General features: G+C 30.8%; 2 long non-coding RNA genes across 11 annotated transcripts; both read right to left on the bottom strand.

Annotated features, from left to right (window-relative positions):
- Positions 1 to 263: 263 nt before the first annotated feature.
- Positions 264 to 3801, bottom strand: LOC131594833 (uncharacterized). Of its 6 annotated transcripts, none has more exons than XR_009281551.1 (8): positions 3534 to 3800; positions 3295 to 3372; positions 2655 to 3176; positions 2201 to 2266; positions 2015 to 2092; positions 1498 to 1648; positions 1037 to 1159; positions 264 to 851 (listed from the first exon to the last, which is right to left on the bottom strand). It is a non-coding gene; the product is annotated as an uncharacterized LOC131594833 (long non-coding RNA). The 6 variants fall into 6 exon arrangements; XR_009281548.1 differs by having other exon boundaries at positions 2206 to 2266; positions 3534 to 3799; XR_009281549.1 differs by having other exon boundaries at positions 2201 to 3176; positions 3534 to 3801.
- Positions 3802 to 5573: 1772 nt separating this feature from the next.
- LOC131599175 (uncharacterized) lies at positions 5574 to 9293 on the bottom strand. Of its 5 annotated transcripts, none has more exons than XR_009282614.1 (7): positions 8954 to 9293; positions 8814 to 8871; positions 7683 to 8723; positions 7473 to 7593; positions 7221 to 7335; positions 6525 to 6586; positions 5574 to 6186 (listed from the first exon to the last, which is right to left on the bottom strand). It is a non-coding gene; the product is annotated as an uncharacterized LOC131599175 (long non-coding RNA). The 5 variants fall into 5 exon arrangements; XR_009282613.1 differs by having other exon boundaries at positions 7473 to 7812; positions 7900 to 8723; XR_009282615.1 differs by having other exon boundaries at positions 7473 to 7738; positions 7900 to 8723.
- Between the last annotated feature and the right edge of the window lie 3377 nt (positions 9294 to 12670).

The following is a 12670-nucleotide window of genomic DNA, read 5'->3' as shown; positions in this document are numbered from 1 at the left end:
TATTATAGGGAACATGTTTGATAGCACTTTCAAACAAAGCGCTAATATATAGCACATGTTTGATAGCACTTTTAAGAAAAGCGCTAATATATGACACATGGTTAAGAGCACTTTTTCTTAAAAGTGCTATTATAGGATGTTTCATTAATAGAACTCTCTACAAATATGCTATTATAGTGCACTTTTTTTTATACATAAAATCATTCTTTTATATAAGAGCTTGTCAGCTCATAATTAGTTTGTAAACCTATGGCCAATACAAATTAAATAATTAAGAACAAATATAAGTATAAAAATAAAGTAAAACAATAATTGAAATAAAAAATATACTGATGGTGGTAATAACACGCCATGCAACTTCTGCATATTAAAACCCCAAGTAAAAACAAAAAGCTGGACGTGCTATACATAATTTACCTAGCAAGCCACGTGTACAAACACTTCAACGTTGGTTTGCTGCCCCACTAAAGATTAATGTTAACATAAGGGCTCCACATATTCTGGTTGAGTTTAGCCTTGCAGTTTCAGAGCCTGCTCTAATCACCATATAAGTTGGTTTCTAGGTTTGACTTGATTGCATCCATGTCATTATGAAATAGATATATTCTTCCCAGAAACTTGTCATTGTGGTTCAGCTTCAACTGACTCTTGAATTGTCTTTGATTCATCTTCAATTGACTGTTGAATTGGCTTTGGTTCAACTTCAACTGACAGCTCAATTGGCTCTGACTCAACTCCAACCGACATCTTAATTGGCTCTGATTCCTCTTTACCCATAAGGGCATACACCCCGCTGTTCTAGAAGGCGCATAAAAGAGAAAAGATCGAGGCCGGTCATCATACCATCCTTCCTGTAAAATCATCCAAGAGAATTCAAATAGTTTGTTAATTTCACTGGGAGAGGCCAATGCGGTAAAAACATGGGCACAAGAATGTAAAGAAAAATAAAATGATAAAGCAAAATAGAAACACAAATTTAACACAATAACACATTTGAGCACGTTCACATACGAAAAAGTTTAAAGAAGCCTCTTACAAAGGTAAAGTACTCAGCAGTATGATTGAGCCTATTGAAACCACCAAACAAGGTATCATCTGAATCCAAGACAATTTGAAAAAAGGAAAAGCACAATCCACCCAGACAAGGTTAAACATATTCCTAAATATTTGAACAGAAAAGAAAAGTATAATCAGTAGTTTTGTATCAAAAGAAGATATGCTCTCTAGAGAAAAAGAATTTAATAATGATATACATCCATGATTAAGAAAGAAGATTAAAATTGGTTCTGTTGAGGCTTTTGTAATTGGAAATTTGGAATTACTTAATCCAAATGTGGCACTTTCCTGGATTGAGGTCAGGGTTAGGAGACTAACTAGACATGTGATGAAAAGCATGTTTCTTAAGATAAAATAACATGTCTTAGTTTTGACATTGTTATAAAGGACTTTTCTTATTACAACTTTAGTCTTGCCAGACTAATAATTGATAGATATTACCTTATATTTCCCTGGCTTTAAGCAGCCAACCTTGTAACTGAATAACTGTTCCATTGAAAATTGAAGACAACGACCAGGTTTTCTCTTTTGAAAATTATAACTCTGTCACCTTCATTTCACGTGAAATATATTGGTGCTAATAAGTCATGAACTGCATCAAAGGTAGGTAAAGTTAATTTTCCTAAACTGCTTAGATATTAAAAACCAAAAAAATTATTAACCGCACACCCATTAGTGATAACAATACTAGGTTAGACACTTTCTGTACTCTTAATTTAAAAAATTAAAGATAAAATGCATATCATTGCAGGTAGAGCTTGTCTCGAAATAAAAAAAATAGTCTGCTTTCATAAAAGTGTCTAAATTTTATTCAAAACCAACTTCCTACAAGTTATCTCAAAATCTAATGATGATTAACAAACATCAAATTACAAGCACATACCAAAGAAATTTTTATTAGGTATTCTGCTGGCATGTTGGCAAATAAAGAAGTGGATGACAAAAATTGAAATCTTACACCATATTTCTCTTCTAGATGCTGCATAGCTCGATCAAATTCTTGCATTCCAAGATATCTTAGATAATCTGCATCGCCCTGATTAAGCAACAAAGAAGATGATTTTCATTATTATTGAATAAGAAAAAATGAGAGACATATGGTAAGACTCTGTTTGAATCAAGTAAATTATTAATGAAAATTTACTCAACAATTGAATTCCTCATCTATTTTGGATCAATGGCCTCTATTGAGCAATTTCTCTTCACAAGTCTAGAAAAAAGTACAAAGGCATAAAAATCAATAAGAGTAAACGAAATACAAATATCAAAATAAATTAACTCAGCAAACACATCATTCAATCCTGATTAACAAACTGACTATCATGGTCGAACATAGTCAACAACTTTTTGTTCTTTTGGAAAGGGTAGGATTCAGCGAGCAATTTAAAATCTGAACCTCTACTACTCTCAGGGATATTTATATAGTCCATAATTATGGCCTTTATATCATGCTCAACAGTTCCTTTCTCAGCACCGCCATACAGTGCATGGTTACTCAAATTTGGAGTTATCTCAGACAAGCTAAATGTACAAGATTCCAAATAATGAATAGTGTGAATAAAAGAGAAGAGATCGAACCCACAATAATCAAGGCATACCTTGGGCAGGAGATGGGAATATTCCTCATACCTCAATTGATCAACTTTCTTTGAGGACACATACTTGGGATACATAGTGAGAGAACATGGAAAATGCTTCTTGAAGGCTAAGAATTTCTTCCTCGAAATCAAACGTGCGCTCAGCTGCAAGAGCAGTGGAATGAAGGAACTCGTGCTGAGCATTCATCCTGGCCAGCGATCTGGATCTCCCAAGGCTATCATCATGGTTTTTAACACTGTCAGGCTCCATGTCCTGTGATTTGGCGAGTAATCCATCTTCTAAAGCTTCTTCAAGAGCTTCCCTCAACTTGTTTTCTTGTAGCTTCCAAAGCATTGACGGGTTTCTTTTAATATCAGCCATGGACTCAGCTTTCTTCTTCCAACCCTTCTTGTCCAAGATCAGAGAAGCGTAATGAGAAATGGGCTTCCATACTGAGAGATGTATTTTAGTTTCCTCTTATACTCACACAAAGCAACCAGAAAATTCAAACAGCACACAAACAAAAGAGATTACCCATCAATCTGCAACAAATAAACATCAAACATTAAGGTTCACCCAAAAGCAAAAGAAGCTATAATAATATAATGAATCTAGAATCTTGAAGACAACAAAAAACAGAATAAAAGACAAATGACACACCTCAACACTTGAAAACCACCAAGGGGAAATAGAAAGCTTAAATTTGTTTTCCCAGCACCCAGAACAGGTTTTCAACCCCTAATTTCAATGAGAGAGAAAGTCAAACCATAAAGCCCAGATCCCAAAATTTACTAACCAACTCCAAGCTTCATGAAACTCAACCAAAACCAAGAAAAATAAAAACTTTATGAGAAATGAGTTTGAACAAGAATTAAACAACAGCAAAAGAAACCCCAAACCTCAATCAGAATCATCAAAAGAGAAAGGAAAAATCAATGAGTTAACAACACGCCTTTGACACGTCCGGTGGTTCCCGAAGAGAAGATAATCACAGTTGTGTCTGATTGACCTGTTTCTACTCGGCGAGGCTCGGAGTTGGAGTCAAGCATGGAAGGGAAAGAAGGAGAATCGTAGCTTGTGGAAGTGGAGTAGGGAAAGCGGCTTAGGGTTATCCTTTACCAAAAATTTATGCGGCAAAATAAAAACCTTCCGCCAAAAACATGTATTTTGTTATTTATTTGTCTTATTAATTATATATTATGAAAACAATAGCGTTTTTTTTATGAATGCTAACAAATGATATCTTAGTGAATAGTATTAATAGTGCTTTGACAAAAGTGCTATCTCAGTGAATACTAATAATATTAGTGTATATCTTAGTGTATAATATTAATAGCGTTTTCTAGAAAGTGCTATCTTACTGAAGTTTAATAATAGCTTTTTTTTATAAAGTTCTATCAAAATCGTATTGTCTGTATTCTATAATTGCGACCAACCATAAAGTGCTATTATAGATGTGTTTTTTCTTTTTTAATAGCACTTTATTTAAAAGTGCTATTAAATTAGGCGATACAAAATATCAATTTTGGCGTAGTGAGATTCTCCTTTCCAATATGGACACAACCTGGAATTAATTGCATGCAATACAAAACATAAATTATAGAATGTAGTTCAAACAATATGGTGGCAATAAATGAATATAATAGAATAAAGAGAATTACTTTCTTACCATCAATCTTCTGTTAGGTGAGTTTCTAAGCTCTGCAATGTATGTTTCAAAATCCTGTAATTTGACTTTCCCTTTCACTTCAACACATTTTGTCCATTTGACATCAGGCATCTTTTCACAATTGAATGGATAGAAAATGTGAGATATCTTTCATGAAACTTCAAGAGAATGGAATGAAATTATGAGTTGTCTACTATGCAATGAAAAATCCTGATATTATTAAGATCTACCCTATGTTTAATACTTGTCATAGTTTTAGGAAATTATGAAATGAATCTATGAAATAATTCTAAACTAGTGTCTCTACCCGTGCAAGGCACGGGATAAAACTTTTTATACTAAAAAATATATTTTATAATTACTTATAATTTACAAATAAAATTATATTAACATTTTAATTTGTCTTTGTTATTAGTTGCACACAATTTTTTTTATCAATAATAAACTATATTTTGTTTATAAAAATATATTTATTACTTAAAAATTTAATTTATTTACCTATAAAACAATTTTTAAATTTTTAAATTATGATGCTAATTTAAAAAAATAGAATTTGTTAATTGTTTTTGTAAGTTACCAAAAAAAATTGTTTAGTTTTTAAATATAGAATATTAATCAAGAAATTAAAACAATTTTTTTTTTAAAAAAATTGCTCGATATAAAATAAATAAATAAATAAATAAGATCTCATTTTAAATATAACCATTCATTTCTGAGAAATAATCTATATGAAATCAATTTTAATTTAGAAAACTTATATATTTATAGATTTTTTTGAATAAAAGGATAAAGATTAAAATCCAATCAAAGAAATTATAGAAATTAAAAGTTTAAACATTTATAGGATGTTATGATTTGAAGAGATTTAGTTTTTAGAAAACAACTTAGTTTTCTTATTCCATATTTAGAATAATTTATAAGATTGAAAATGTTAAATAAAAATGTTCTAAGTAATTTAAAATTAGTTCATTGATTTTTTTAGTTTATTTGCTAAATATTAAATTTAATAAAATGCAAAACACAATATTTTATATAATTAATATTAAATAGTAATATCAACGAATAATGTTATGTTTATCTATTATAATATTAAATCAATCTGTCATTTGAACGAAATGAAACATCTCTAAATAGTATTGTAACTAAGCAAGTATAATCAAATGCTGCAATAGAATCTATTTGAAAACCATGTCACATGAATGAGTTAATAATATTATTTTAGAGTGATCTCATATGTAATATTGAAACATACAAATAATATCTTCTTCTATTTAGAATGAGTCGGGAAGAATTGTCATGCAATCATGAACGGGCATATACAACAGTTTTTTCTCCTTTTGTTTCTTTCTCTTTAAAGCATTAATCAAGCATATTGATAATCTTTTTAGCTTCAATTTTCTCTTCCTTTACTATGCATGTTTCCATCAGAATTTCCAACTCATTCTGATAAGCAATTGATTGTCAAATAAAGATGACTCACTATATTGTCAATCAAAGCTAGACCACCATTTATTCTTCACAAATCAAGGAGAAAGTATTGATAGTGGTTCAGTTCAACAAAGTTTTTTAAAATACTTTGAAGGAACATGTTGATAATGTAATTACCTGCATATCCAAGTGTTTTGAGGTTCTTGAGTATCAACAATTGTTCAGATTTTGCATTAGAGATAAGTTTCAAAAAGGTTGAATATTTTGACAGTAATAGTGCATTAAAACTCACATGTCAAATAGAACACATATCAAAAGATGATCATTTAAAAGAGATAAACATTACAAATTAACAATCATACTTCCTTTGCTTTCCATCTAGCTTTAGAGATGTGACGAAGCTCTTGAGTCCGATCCTTCATATCACTGCCATTTGCCCATAAGCATTATGAAATCTGGTGAAAAATATTGATTGATTAAAGAGAATTTAAAAAAATTCAAATGAAACATTTGTATCAAACTCTGATATTGGACAACATGGATAATTGTTCATATATTGACAACTAAGATAGTTGTTTTAAATTGTTTGACCTTGTTGCTTTCACACTATTGATTATACTTTACACCACTAATAACGGTCTTCTTAAATAGATATATTTTAACATTTTAATCATGCAGTGTTTATTTATGCATATTTGTAAAAACCAGTCTATGCATAGGTGTTTAAAAACCAGTCTATGTATATGAAACATGCTTGATATTAATTTTTATTATAAGATATAAGAGTTATTACCTATTAGTTGCTTTATCAACAATAAAACCTTTTTGCCTAAATTGTGTACGGTCTGCACAACTCTGCACAATAAAATTTGCCGTTGATATTTAAAATTGAAAGTAAAATACAAAATATTATGCAAAAAAGTGTTTGGACTTTTTGACTTTGTAAAATACATTTTTAAGCAATCTATATAGGACTTGATAACAATATTTAACATAAATTACTTGGTTAAAATATTATCTAACAAATGGTTTAATAAATAAACAAACCTAACTAACTGTATTTGAAATTCAAATCACGTAGTTCTGTGATGAAATAAAGTGAACTAAAGATTGTTGCTTTATGTTTCAAGATTTCAAGATGTATAAAGCATAAGATAATTATTCAAATACTTGATTGCAGACTATCCTTGCAAAAACACAATAAATTGCAATTCTACATATGGGCATATCCATATAAAAGTATGCTATAGTGAAATAATTTGCCTACTAACTATGGCTAACTAATTTCAAAACATTTTAGAATCTATTAAAGTTAAATAAAGTTGCCTATTGATTATGGTTAACTGTTTACAAAGCTAACCAAATAAAAACTTAAACCTTCTACCCAAATATAGGCTAAGAATATAGGGAGTAAAGTCGCAATAAATAATGAACCAACCGGAGTGAAGCAGTGGAAATGCTTAAAGGGAGTGGAAAGTAAGAGTCATACCCTATGCATGATGTCTCCTCCATTACCACCATGTTTTATAGATCCACACAGGTTGCCTATTTCGATCATACACAATTTGAATCGAGCATACTCCTTCTGTTAATTCACATTCCTTCTGAAAACAAAAAGATGAATAATTACAAAAAGATTGATAATTTGCATTCACAACTATTCCACATTTATGAATATAAGCTTAAACTCGTATAAATGTTTTTAAGCTACATAGGCGGCAGAACCTAGTAAATTGTTTACCAAAGCCATGTAATGTCTGATGTACGGTTACATGAGCTAGGAAAGTCAGTTACATAGGCGGAAGAACCTAGTAAATTGTTTGCCAAAGTCATGTGGTAACAAAGTTCCAAATGAAAATAATCTGCATTTTTCCTAAGAAAAAAGTCAGCATATGTCAAAAATAAATAGGTGGAGACGACAACGGTAAGGAAGAATCTAGTATTAGCATACCCGATGAATTAACATATTAGCTTATACTGCAAACGTTAATGGACCAACACCCCGTACTACAAAAATGATAATGCCAATAGTAGGAATCAACTTTATAATGACTGAACTATTTTGTAATACATTACAACACCTATAGAAAATTATGTTAGTCTATACCAAAAAAAAGATAAAGCCCTTAAATTTGTATGCTCCATGGTTGCAATATCAAAAAACTCACCTTGTCAAGACTGTAGTAGCCACCTTAGCAGAAGGTAGCGCAATTTGTTCGCCTGGCACTAAAAAACAATGACATTTAAAAAATCAATATTTGCAAGACAATCTATGTGTTGACTTGTTTACATGACAGAGGTGTTGAAGACCCATGTAGTCCTGTTTCATGAAATGTGATAAAAGATAGTATAACAAACAATTTCAAGTGAAACAATAATAGTCATGCAATTTCAACCATCAAAAATTTAATACAGGTATACAAAAAAGAAGTTGTTGCAGCTGCAATAGCGCCGCACCAAACAATGAGATCGAAAAATTACTTAAAGTATATTTTGTAAATATAGAAATAGCGTATTCTATATTAATTTAAAAATAACTTGGCCGTCTTTGAGTTCGTATCCAAGCTGAAACAATAGATAGTAACTCATAAAACTAAAGAGTTTAAGACCTTTATACATAAAGACCTTCCAAAAAATCACCACATCATTCCAAAAACAAAAGACCTTAAATTTAACAACAGAGAGAATGAATTTGATTAAAAAATTTCAATTTTGGGGATTATTAACAAATGATAAATTTTTATAAACCCTAATTTTCAGACCACCTTTCCTCAATAATTGATAGCATAACCTACTGACAAATTCACCATCGGAGTTGTCACCACTCATTATGTTTTCAAACCACCTTTACTTGAAAATCTACAGCGAAGTACGTCATTGAACATGGTGGTAGATTTGTTTCCATGATGCTTTAGATTTAATTTCCCTAAATCATTGAACAAATAGAACTTGCAAGAAGCGCTCTCACGAAAGAGGTCGCAATGTAAAGCATCTGAATTAAAAACCAAAAACAAAACTCAAAATTATAGCACAATTTCTCGTGAATATGCATTTATAATAAGAGATTGAATCTGCGATGAACCTTGAGATTCTTTCAGATCTTCTCTGAACCCTAGAATCTCCTGCTTCCTTTCCTTAGCCTGGGACACAAAACACAAAAAAGAAGATCTTATGAAAAGCAATTTGAATTTCAGAAGATAAGAAATGAGCGTAGGTTTGAACCATTCATTTCCAACAGAGAAGAGTTTCTGATTGAGAGATAGAATCAAATGCTTCCTTTATGATTGAAGAATTTCTCGTGGTTCGGCAAATTTGAAGTAGAGAGAGACGACAACTAACGATGTTGAATGGCGATGGAGGTAGAATGAGAGGTCTAATTTTTTTGGAGGAAAGAGAGAGAGAGAGGGGAAGGATGAAGATGGAGAAATGAGAAAATAATGGTTGATAATTAGGAATTGGGAGAAGATAAAATAGAATTGAAGGGTTTGCATTGAGAATAGGAAAGGAGCATTGGGAATATGAAGTGGAATTGCTGCGGACAGTGAAAAATCTGAAGCGTGAAAGAAAACAATTACTTGGTGCATTTGGTTATTTGTATTTGGTTATGTTATTAAGTAATGAGAGAAAAAAAATAATAAAAAAATAATAGTAAAATATAATTAAGGGAAGTTGCCATTTATAGGAGAGTTAAAAATAGAAGAAGAGATGTGGGCTTGACAAGTGGCAAACTTGCCAAAATACTCATTTTGCTTTATTATATTGTATGATTATTACTAGGTACCCTAATTGGACTTAGGATAATTATGCATTCAATGATTGATTATAAATACTTGATCATTGAATGTGATCTCATAATTTAACGGACAATAATTCTTTTGATAGTATTAAATCACCCAAGACATTATGGTCTATGTTAGAAATAAAATTCCATGTAGTTGATAATATTGTAAATTGTATACATATTTTGAATGTATCTAATTGATATTAAGTTCTCTATTTGTTTTTCTAAGTCATTTCAATATAACTATGTAAAATGCCATCACAAATAAGATGATTTTGTATTTCAACAATTAAAAGAATGGGTCTTTATTCAAACAATTAACACAAGGACAATAAAACTTTTCATTATTACTGAGAAAATTTTTACAAGCATATTGTAATAGTTTTTCCACTTTTTTTCATACACTTCACTCATTTAGTTAGCTTTCACCTAACTACAATCCATAACTAATTTTGAAAAAAAAATGTAAAAATTAAGTTAAAGGAGGAAATTATTTTATGAGGCGGAAATTAAAATATATATATATATATATATATATATATATGGATCTAACGATCAGCTTTCATTTAAATTAATCATTGAAACATATTGAAATATAAAGTAGGAAATTAAAGTCTATATATAAAGTAAGTGGAAGAACAAGTGGAGTGTAAATGACTTCATTTGGAGTATAAAGTTGTTTGTTTGGAAGTGGACGTTTTATGAGAAAATTACTCATTCCAATTTTTCATTTTACGAGTTCGCTAAGGAGCCATTGTATTTTCTCTCGTAAAGGTAGTTGGTTTGTAATTTTCTTTTTTTGTTGGGATTTTCCGTGTCCACTTGTATTCGGATTGGAGAACCCATTGTTCTCCCTATTATATATAATATATCTTGCTTACTAAAAAAGTAAGTAAATGAAAGAAAAATAACGAAACTTTGATTCTCAAACGTGACACTGACATACCCACTTCTAATGGTTAACTAGCCTTAAAAATAAATAGCCTTAAATGCACTTTTATTCCCTGTAAGTTAGCGAGTTTTTTATTTTCGTCTCTGTAAGTTTTTTTTTGTTTGAGTCCCTATATCTTACTTTTTGCTTGAGGTTTAGTCCCTAAAGCTAAAATTCGTAGGAAAATCCGCAGATTTCCTGCGAATTTTCTTGTGGATTTTGATTTTAGGGACTAAAACGAACGCGAAAGTGAAATATAGGGACTCATACAAAAAAAAAAACAACTTACAGGGACGAAAATCAAAAACTCGCTAACTTAAAGGGACCAAAAGTGCATTTAAGCCAAATAAATAATATGGAAAATACCATTTTTCGTCCCTTAACTTTACCCCGGGGTCCATTATGGTCTCTTAATTTTTTAAAAGTTCAAATCAATCCCTTAAGTCTTAAAAACGGAGCACGTTTATCCTTTTTCTAGTCTCCATTAGTAAAGGTTCATAATGAGTGTATATGTGGCATGGTTGATGTGTTACGTGGCATTTACACTGTTATACCCCAAAATTTGCCCGCATCTTTTTCAGAAAGAAGGCAACAGACTTCTGTCTAAAAATTGGGAGTTTCATATAATCTTGATTTTATTTCATAAATATCCTGATTTTATGAATACTCAGTTTTTAGAATTTTTCTTATACGGTATTTTGGTTCGCTGTTGAATTTATTCTTACACAAACGCCAAGTACTGTTTATTACTTCACACACGCTATTTATTTGAGATTTATTTGCAGATAAATAGTACTGACGCAATTGGTACAGAATTAAATTTTGCAGGCGCAGAGTCCGGGATTCAGACTGTACTGGTAACAAGTAAATTATTATTAATTTTTGTTTCCCACTAATTTTTGTACTATATTATTATTTTCAAAATCTCTTCTATTATTTTCAAATCTCTTCTATTATTTTCAAATCTCTTTCTTTCAAATCAAATCCTAACTTTATTCCACACATCTTTCTTTTCAAACCCTACCATACACTTTCTTTCAAATCCTACTACCACTTAAATTTTCCTTTTTTGTACGGAATCACTTCATTCCCCAACGTCTCTATCCTTCTTTTCACTCTATAAATACCTCTCATTTTTTCCATAAATTCTCACATCAAATTTCAACTCATTTCTCAAATTTCTATCTCATAATTATTTTCTCTTCTTCCCCGGCAAAAATGGCAAAGTGGATGGATACGTGTTTTCTTATGGTCATCACTGTTTTGGTGGTGATCATGTCCTTTTTCTGTCTGCATAGTCCTGAAAAATGCGGACCTGGGTTCCTTACACTCCCGATCATCTATATGTTGTTATTTATAGCATGGGTTTTTAATCGTCATTTTTAAAGTTTGTCGTATCTTTCGTTTTCAAATAATGTACTGTTCATTATATTTGTCGTACTGTTCATTATATTATGTAATATTTGTATTGTCAATATTAAATGTCGTACTATCTGTCGTACTATCGTTTAAATTATCAAAATAATATTATGTGTGTTTTCTGCCAGTTAAATATTTATTTTTCTGTGCATTAAATATTTTCAAGGGTATTATCGGTAACTTTGTTCGCATATAGTATTTTGTGTTTTTCTAACAACTCATGTAAATAAATTTTCACCATTAACACAACAAAAAAAAAACAAAAAGAAAAATTAACTTTAACTGTTGAATTTTCACTTTAACTATTACGTTAATGCCCGGACAGCCGGTTGACAGTCAAACCCGCTGACAGTGCGATTCTCCGTGTTTTGTACCATCAATCAAATCAATCTTTTTGCATTTCAAAATTCCAAGATTTTTGTTCTAGAAGTCTTCTGAACATCACATGATCAGCAGAGACTCAGCACTGCACAAAAATCAGGTACGCTTAACTGTCTCCTACACGAACAGTCCCTAACTAGGGTTTTTGTTTTTTTCAGGAGAACAAGTTTTTTGAGACCTCAAATGGATTTCATGGACCTCCATATGTCTCAAAGTACCACCAGACAAATTTTCAAACTTCAATTCACTCAGACGCACAGTCAGCAGCTCAAACAGTCAACAGACGACCAGTTTGACCGAAAAGTCAACAGACAGTCAAAAATGAATTTTTTTGTCAACATCCATATTTTGTCAAAAGATTCATCATTTGATCAATGGTTGATCATAATTCATCAAGAAAAGATCAAAAATCAACAAAACCCTAAGT

Source organism: Vicia villosa, linkage group LG4 (assembly GCF_029867415.1).
Source record: "Vicia villosa cultivar HV-30 ecotype Madison, WI linkage group LG4, Vvil1.0, whole genome shotgun sequence".
In the NCBI taxonomy this organism is placed as follows: domain Eukaryota; kingdom Viridiplantae; phylum Streptophyta; class Magnoliopsida; order Fabales; family Fabaceae; genus Vicia; species Vicia villosa.
This window is presented reverse-complemented; position numbering and strand designations above follow the sequence as displayed.